Consider the following 10,000-nt stretch of genomic DNA (forward strand, 5'->3'; position numbering starts at 1 on the left):
ATAATACCGCTATCATAAAAAAAGTCCAAATGATAACTTTAGAACCTTTCTTTTACAAAGTTTGAATCTATAAGCTTTCATTCTAATAATTTATCGAAATAGATAAATTTGTTTACGTTGAGAGTCAAAGAGAGAGCTGACATAGAAGGATATCTACTTCAATGATTTTGCCAAGCAACACTAGTCAGAGTTCTTGTGTACCTAAAATGGGGTCCCGTGAGACTCACTTGCCAAAAAGAATATTTTTCGTCAATTGTAACATTTAGACATCAGGAAATAAAAAGAAAAAAGACTGTTGGCAATTTAACAGTCCGGGTTTCTAATTTTTACAAGGTCTCAAATATATGCACCCGATATAGGCTACCCAAAAAACAGACTAAAATAGGCCACCTTAGTAATTATATTTAAAAAGAAATTAGGACAGGTATTGCTGTTAAAAATTTGAAAATTTTCAGGGATTCTCAAATTCTAATAGCTCATGTGTACCATAGATATTATTCCAATATCTGTCGCCTTTTTTTTTTTAAGAGTATATATTACATAATGTCCTCCTCAAGAAACACTAGGTAGTTATTACTGTTTCTAGAGTATGCACATTTCCTCAATGCAGAGAAAGAAAGACAACATTTGTAATAATTGGTCTTCCACGACATATGAAAAGCTCAAACCATTGCCTCTGAGGCTGGCTTGTTAAAACACTTCATAGGTTCAAGCTTCCTTTCTGCTTTCTGTTTCCATTCATTGTCCTTAAGGTGTATCCACACAAGTGACAAAACATATCAACAACACTGTGTACAACTTTGTATGCAACAAGTTGTTAGACTGTTAACGAAACATTGTTGTTGAGATGTTGGTAGAGATTTATTGGTGATATGTTGGCAACCCTGGTGTGGACGAGTCGATGTGGTTTGAGATACCCAGACAGACACACAACACCGACAAGGTGATCTGATGCAGATATTGGCTGCCTAAAGTTTGTGTCTCCTTTACTTATAATAGTGCCAATCATGTGCAATAAATATTCAAAATTGCATTTGGATATCCGAAAGAAATTCTCGAATACTCCTTTCTCGTGCATTGTACGTGGCAAGAGAGAGACGTCATCTTCTATAACGGTGTGCACGAGATTTGAAGGCTCTTTACTTCTCCTATTATGCAATAGGGAGGGTGTACCAACCGTGTGTCACACAATTGTACATAGTTCCTTTTGTATATATTATGCTTGTATCTTCGCTCTTCCCTCGCACTAAAACGAACATGAAAATTCATGTTTGGTTTTCCTCTGTAACATTGTCACTCTCTCGAACATGTATTTTCCTGTTGCCTTGAGGTTTTGTATATAAAGGAGAGTGTTCCTTAATAATATAACTCAATGTTCGAGAGAGTGACAATGTTACAGAGGAAAACCAAACATGAATTTTCATGATCGTTTTAGTGCGAGGGAAGAGCGAAGATACAAGCATAATATATACAAAAGGAACTATGTACAATTGTGTGACACACGGTTGGTACAAGGGTCTCGTCCAGACTCTACGACGGTGCCTCCTCCGCTGTAAACACATAAGCACAACAACAGCAGCAGCAGCCGCCAGTGCGTCCTGGCATGCCGACATACTTATCAAGTGTCTAGAATGAGGTGTGGATGGCTTCACCAAGTTGACGCGTGTTGCCAATATATTGCCAGACATTGTAGCAGACAAAGTTTCATACATTGTTATCGATATGTGTACCGATGTTGACTGTAAGGTTTCCAACTTTGTTGTTGATATGTCGGTAGACACGATGTTGCCAGTGTGGACGCACCTTTAGGGTGATCGAGAATTGGTCTTGGATGATTGTAGGATTTGCCTCGCTCAGATATGGTATTCACTTTTTGAATGTGTTGCTCAAAGTATCCTGAGTCAGTGGTAGTTCACCTGTTTCAAAAGTTTTCGTCTTTAAAAGTTCCCATCGTAGGTAGCTTAGTAATACACATGTACTTTTTTGGAATACATCTCGGCCGTTTGTGTTTCTTCTTGAGAATCAATGTCAACAGGCACTGCAATTTTCCCGTTATGACCACTTGTTTGTCAAGAGTATTGCTTAGATTCTTTTATAAACGAACTCATGTCACTTGGAATTATCTTTTTTCCATTTGTAGTGAAAAGAGATTTGTGCGTTACATCTATCTCATAATTTGCGATGTATTCCTTAGTTTATCACCAAGTTGTGGCAGTAGCAGCCGGATGAACAATAATCGAGAAAGTAATTGTTAATCCTTACTCATTTTAACAACTTTGTTCCTACAGTAATTATGGCCTCAGAAATTGCTTGTCCTTTTGCAGCCCTTCCAAGGATATCACCATTGACTGCATTTGGTATGAAAATAATAAAAACAATGTTAACAAGTGGCTTATAATCCGCAAATGGAGAGCCTCCATATCGCTCCCCAATACAACACTGACTTTTCTTAGAATTGTTGGCAATGCATTCTGCAATGTCAACTGTCAATTGGTTGTCTCTTTTGCTGACGAATATTGTTGAAGAAAATATGTAAGAATCTGTGTCAGCTTTGGTGGTCCCAGTAAAATTAGATTCAGGGCACACTAATTTTCCATCATTTCAGACATTCTTCCTAAAACCTTAAACTTAATGAATTCTTCTTCCAATGTCTGGTCTACAAAGAGGTTGGCAAAGGGTGTACCTGACATTTTGATTAAAAATTCCATTTATTCTAGAGTTCTCTTCGTTGCAGGACTCATTCTGCAACTAATTTATTTATACTAGGTGCAATGGCATCAGTCACACATAGTTGTACAAATCGAGTGTGAAGAATTATTTGATGTCCTCGTCGAAGGCTGCTAAATACTCATTCTACTCTCCTTGTCTATATATCTGAACCATGCGCAATAGACATTCGATTCCCTCTAAGTAACTCGAAAGGGAAGGTGCCTACTTCATTTCCATCCCTGCTTATCATGTTATGTTCTATGCTGTTCGTTACTTGCTCACTTTCATTTAGGTGATTTTCCTTAACAAATTCTAAACCAGGAACATTTCCCTTTATCAAAACGCTCAAGTGTTTTTTGTAGTGGAAGGTCCCCATCTTAACACAATTTTCACCGAGCATAGACTCGTATTCTTCACCGAATGCATTCATGTTCAGCACGGCACTGTTTTACAGTGAACCCTTCACTGCATTACTAATGTCTATGTCTGAGATACATTTGCCAATATTGACATCTAACCTTTGACAATACAATTTCAGAGTCAAACTCTTACTCAACATTTATCATACAATCTCTGTGATATCACAGTTCCTTTGATAATGCATAAATCGGTTCCTTTAGAAATGATAAGCTTGATCTGAAGTTGTCTTCCTTCGTTTTTTCTCGGATCTTCAAAAAATATTTCCATAACATCGGTTTGTACAAGGTGAAGATCACCATCATATGTTTTAGAGCAGTTATGTATCACGCACTAATGGCAATAAATTCTTCTGCTGAGCTTGAAGACGGGTTTCTATCAAACCTAAGACAAAAATCCATTCTTCTTCTTTTCGTTCCTTTTGCGGCGACACCTTCTGTTTTACTTTGCTGCTGCAACGTCTTCGTATGTAGCCACTGTAGATGTTCCCAAAACTGTATACTGAATTACAACCAATTTTTCCCAGACGTAATATTTCAGCGGATGAAGATTCAAGAAACCATTTTCCCGCTCCCCCCAGCATACATTTATGTATAATGTTCTAGGATCATTGTCAGTGGTATCCTATATTTTCAATCTCAGTTGGAGTCAGTCATGATAACCTTTTGGCTGGTTGACCATGCTGTGTTTTACCATATATTATCCTTTTTTCGCTATCCTCTACAATGATTGTCTTTTATATTAATGAAACGTTCTTCACAAATGTACCTTTGTCCTGTTTACCTTTTCCACAAACAACAGAGACATTACAATACATCCTCACAGGAACTTCTGAAAGCACAAGAAAGCAATTTGGATAAAAAGTAATTTCAAGTGCATGTCAAACTCTTACACACATGAGCGGGGAAAGTTTTATCATCATTGTATTGATTTTCATAAGTTGCACCTACACACACCAAAAAAGAAAAAGAAAAAGAGTCCTAAATATAAAAATATACTACTGATAAAGACTCAATTTGTATGACTTAGAATGTGTCTTTATTACCTGATCCTTTCTGAAAACTATTCAAATTTCTAAGACAAGAGTGGCTTGTTTTGGGCTATTTTATGCATATATGGTGTTAGGTGTGTTTGAGACTTTGCCAAAACTTTAAACTCATAGAGTAAAATTCCCATTGCACTCTTTTCATTTCTTGGTACCGTGATGATAACAATGAAAATAAAATTATTTTCGCAATTAATTCTCACGGGAGGGAATAAAGAATCTAAATACACCATCTATATGGGACTTTTAAGAAAGAATGCGGAAATTAGCTTTTTCCCTTCCTGTGGAGCACGCTTCATCCTTGATGAAGGTCACATCCTTCATTGTTTGCATTGGCTAGAGAATGCTATTTATGCTCATGTATGTGATCACTGTATTTCATATGTTGCGTTCGATAGGTATGGTGCTGAAACATCAACTGAAGAGGATTACCAACACTGTCGAGCACAACAAAACACAACGGCCGATATCAAATTCAAGTCAGAAATGAAAATTATAATTGTCTCATAAATAAGAAAATTTTTAGCTAATGAAAACAGTAAGAACCAATTGATGGGATGATTTTAAGCATATATATGAAACATTGCAGGTGCTGATTGGCTGATCATATCAAAATCCATGGACACTAAAAGGACATAAAATACATAAATTCTTGCTGTAAGGACTGATACAGATTTGGTCATGTTAGTTGCACAAGTTATCCCCCCTTACTTCTGCAGTGTCCTAATACAACAAATATAGAGTATACCTTCCTCCCCAGAAGTGATATGGAAATGAAATACCATCAATTGAGTGGTGTTGGCAGCAAAAGGAGGGAATACTGGATTCTGAAAGAACAGAGAAACAGCTGAAAAACATTAACTTTTGGATGTTATACAGGATATGATCAACAATTCTCGAGCCAAAAGTCTATTCTGAAGTGTGAATATTGTGTATTGTTTGTAACAGGAACATTTGCAGTAACCGGAGGATCATTGTTTTAGAAGATGACAATACTTAGAAAGGGATAATAAAATAAATACATGCAATTCTAGTTGTCTAGACGTTAAACATTGAATTTGTTTTAATATCTATCTATATATATATATATATATATATATTATATATATATATATATATATACAGTATATATATATATATATATATATACAGTATATATATATATATATATATATTATATATATATATATATATATATCTAAATATGTATGTATATATATATATATATATATATATACATATATATATATGTGTGTGTGTGTGTGTGTGTGTATATGTGTGTGTGTATTTATGTATGTGTGTGTCCGTGTTTGTGTCTGTGTCTGTGTGAATCTTTTATCAGATGTACATTCCCAATATTCTTAATGACTTTCTGTTTCATTACAGGATTGACCTCTTCAATTTGTTACAATCGGCAAATACGAATGAGCTGCCTTTTAATGCGCTGCAAATAACCTGAACCGGGAATTTTATTTTAAATGGCAGGTTTATAAATCTTATAAGGTATTGAGCAGATATAAACTGAAATTACTTATTCTAGAAATGCTGTATTTATTTATTTATTTTTTTATTTTTTTTTTATTTTTGGTATATTGACAATTTATGTAGATATGATTCCATAATAACTATACTTCTGTTATATACCATAAATTTCGTAAAATTGGTCTTTTTTTTCTTGGCTCAAAACCAGAAATAAACATCATATCACTAGTTTCTTATTATAATAGTCTTGCTTTCTGCTCACCATAGCCTCAAAGAAAACCTAAAATGCATAATCTTTAAGTCTAGTTTTATTGAAGGGGATTGAAAAAGTTGTAAATGTCATTTGTCCTGAACTGAATTGACTTTTAATGACTTTCTATAGGCTACTCCAGCTTCAACAAACTATTATTATTATTATTATTATTATTATTATTAGTAGTAGTAGTAGTAGTAGTAGTAGTAGTAGTAGTAGTAGTTGTTGTTGTTGTTGTTGTTGTTGCTGTTGTTAGAAATCTCAAATAGTGAATAAGTTTTAAGGTTTTCAAGTGGAAACTCACTTAACATATCTGTAAGAGAAAATGTCATGAAAGGTTGTATGGAACTATCGACGTTTTATTTTATTCTGTAACTATCTTAAAATTTCGATCTTTTTAGGTTAGCTGGAGGTGTCCTGTTTTTTTTTTTTTTTTTTTTTTCAAATAATTTTTTCATCGAAAACTTTAGCAGAGGAATATTAACCGGTTAGAGAATTGATCATCAACAGTCACAGAGAGAGAGAGAGAGAGAGAGAGAGAGAGAGAGAGAGAGATATTATGCAGTTAATAAGAAGAGATTCTGTATTTTCGAGAGTTTCTCCAAAATCAAAATCTTCATGACACAATACTCATTATAGAGGATGGCAAATGATGAAAATGGTACACTTATGCAATAACATTATAAAAGATTCTAAAAAAAAATACCAATGATACATTTTAATCTAATTGTAATAACAAATTCCCCCAAGTTTAAACTCAAAATGATAAACTAATTTAAAAGTTACATAGGCCATCCTGGACCTTTTGCTGACCCAAATGAGACGTTAACCACAAAGTGTACCAAGTTTGTTTGGTAAATGCGTTGCATATGAACTCATTTGACATTACTTAACTGTTTCACTGAGCAATTAGGCGGGGAGCTCTCACACAATGAGGTTAGCAACAACCGTTAAAAAGTAGATTAACTAATTTCATGTTTATGTAGTTATGTATATCAACAGCTGCAGAGAAAAAAAAATTAAACATTTCTATTTTGTATAAAACTAATTCTATTCTTATTAGCTGTTTTTGTAAATTGTCTTGATCTTATATGCATTCGTATTGCCGAAATGTTATTTCCAATATTCTATATATAATTTGAGTCTTATGTTTCTATAAATGTAATTTTTTTTGTTCAGATGCCGTAAAAACATTGAAATAAATTCGTAATATGTTAATTGATATATTTTTTTCAATTATTCTACTTTCCAAGTCGTACAGCATACCTTAATTATGTAAATTGTTACCTTTTACTTAAAAAAATAAACTATCAATAGGCAAAAACAACTGAATGCGATGGTATTATGTACAGCTGAGACGACTTACACTTGCATTGCTTTTGAAATTCCCTAAAGTTTGTTGACTGTTTATAAATATACCGTTTTAAAATTGAAGGTTGTATTTGTATCTAATATAATTATATTTATTATTCGATCGCAACTCTCCTTTCAGTATTTTTTCGTGAAGGCAGAAGTACATTTTATGAAAAGAAGTCCGCGTATTTTATCATTTAAAAATATAACAGACATTAAAGACTTTACAATTGAAAGACTAATTGATATGAGGTTTCCTGGCATCCTAAAAGAAAAGGTCATTGGCGTCGAGAGATACAAAAGGAAATATTCTGTCAGGTTTCTTGCCTAGTTCGAAGTAACATAGATTCATCAATTGTGGCAATAGCATTAGTATTTTTTGGAATAAGATCTGTGATGTCAAAAAAATTTTATTAGATTTTTTTCTTTCAATATATGCGCAACAAGGTCGCAAGAGAATTGTAAAATCCTTACATAACAAAGGTGTGGAAATGTGGTGGTTCATCATCTTGTTGCAAATAGAGTTGGTTGAAATTTACCTAATTGAAGAGTCAATAATTCATTCAAAAGGTATATGTAATAATAACTAATGACTCTAAAATAAAAATATAAAAATGATTTAATTGAATATAATTTGTCACCAGACTTCGCACTACATCGATAAAATTCACTAGTCATATAGATCCCAGCTAACACTTCACATACACAAACACACACATGTATATATATATATATATATATATATATATATATATATATATATATATATGCATATATATATGCATATATATATTTGCATATGAATATATATATATATATATATATATATACTTATATATACTTCTATATATTATATATATAAACACACACACACACACACATATATATATATATATATATAATACATATATATATATATATATATATAGATGTATATAGTCTTTCGATTATTCAGGCTTACTTAAGAAAATCAGATATTTACGATTTTATATGAATTGGTTTCTTTGATTTTGGTAACAATACTGACGACATAATTGGAAGAGAGAGAGAGAGAGAGAGAGAGAGAGAGAGAGAGAGAGAGTGCAAAGGGAGTACCTATGCTAACAGTTCTCGTAGTTGGTCATTTGCTATCATCTCATCACCGGTATTATTTGGAATATATAACAAAAAACTGAATAGGAGTATGAATATCAAAAGTTTTTTATATGTTTTCCAAAGGCTAACGTAGTGTTATGACTACAAACACACACACAAGTATATATATACATATATATATATATATATATATGGATTAATATCAACACAACATCGTGTTCAAAAAGAAAGAAATTTCTACCTCATACCTGGGATCGAACGCTAGCCCCTCTAATGAAAGGCCGGGTCGAAACCAACCATGTCACGAGAGCCCATAAAAGAAATTGGAACCTGACCGCTACCAGCTGTCCGAGGATTTACCTGGCGAGATATCAGTCTCTTACCAGCGAGTTTTACCCAATTTCCCGGGCCACCACGTGACACAATTGGTAGTAATTCATTCAAATTACCCCTAATGAGTCAATATGGATTAATATCAACACAACATTGTGTTCAAATAGAAATAAATTTCTACCTTATACCTGGGATCGAACGCTAGCCCCTTCTAATGAAAGGCCAGGTCGAAACCAACCATTTCATGAGAGCCCATAAAAGAAATTGGAACCTGACCGCTACCAGCTGTCCGAGGATTTACCTGGCGAGACATCAGTCTCTTACCAGCGAGTTTTATCCAATTTCCCGGGCCACCACGTGACACAATTGGTAGTAATTCATTCAAATTACCCCTAATGAGTCAATATGGATTAATATCAACACAACATCGTGTTCAAATAGAAATAAATTTCTACCTCATACCTGGGATCGAACGCTAGCCCCTTCTAACGAAAGGCCAGGTCGAAACCAACCATGTCACGAGAGCCCATAAAAGAAATGGGAACCTGACCGATACCAGCTGTCCGAGGATTTACCTGGCGAGACATCAGTCTCTTACCAGCGAGTTTTACCAATTTCCCGGGCCACCACGTGACACAATTGGTAGTAATTCATTCAAATTACCCCTAATGAGTCAATATGGATTAATATCAACACAACATCGTGTTCAAATAGAATAAATTTCTACCTCATACCTGGGATCGAACGCTAGCCCCTTCTAATAAAAGGCCAGGTCGAAACCAACCATGTCACTAGAGCCCATAAAAGAAATTGGAACCTGACCGCTACCAGCTGTCAGAGGATTTACCTGGCGAGACATCAGTCTCTTACCAGCGAGTTTTACCTAATTTCCCGGGCCAACACGTGACACAATTGGTAGTAATTCATTCAAATTACCCTAATGAGTCAATATGGATTAATATCAACACAACATCGTGTTCAAATAGAAATAAATTTCTACCTCATACCTGGGATCGAACGCTAGCCCCTTCTAATGAAAGGCCAGGTTGAAATCAACCATGTCACGAGAGCCCATAAAACAAATTGGAACCTGACCGCTACCAGCTGTCCGAGGATTTACCTGGCAAGACATCAGTCTCTTACCAGCGAGTTTTACCCAATTTCCCGGGCCACCACGTGACACAATTGGTAGTAATTCATTCAAATTACCCCTAATGAGTCATTATGGATTAATATCAAGACAACATCGTGTTCAAATAGAAATAAATTTCTACCTCATACCTGGGATCGAACGCTAGCCCATTCTAATGAAA

Source organism: Palaemon carinicauda, chromosome 24 (assembly GCF_036898095.1).
Source record: "Palaemon carinicauda isolate YSFRI2023 chromosome 24, ASM3689809v2, whole genome shotgun sequence".
NCBI lineage: Eukaryota > Metazoa > Arthropoda > Malacostraca > Decapoda > Palaemonidae > Palaemon > Palaemon carinicauda.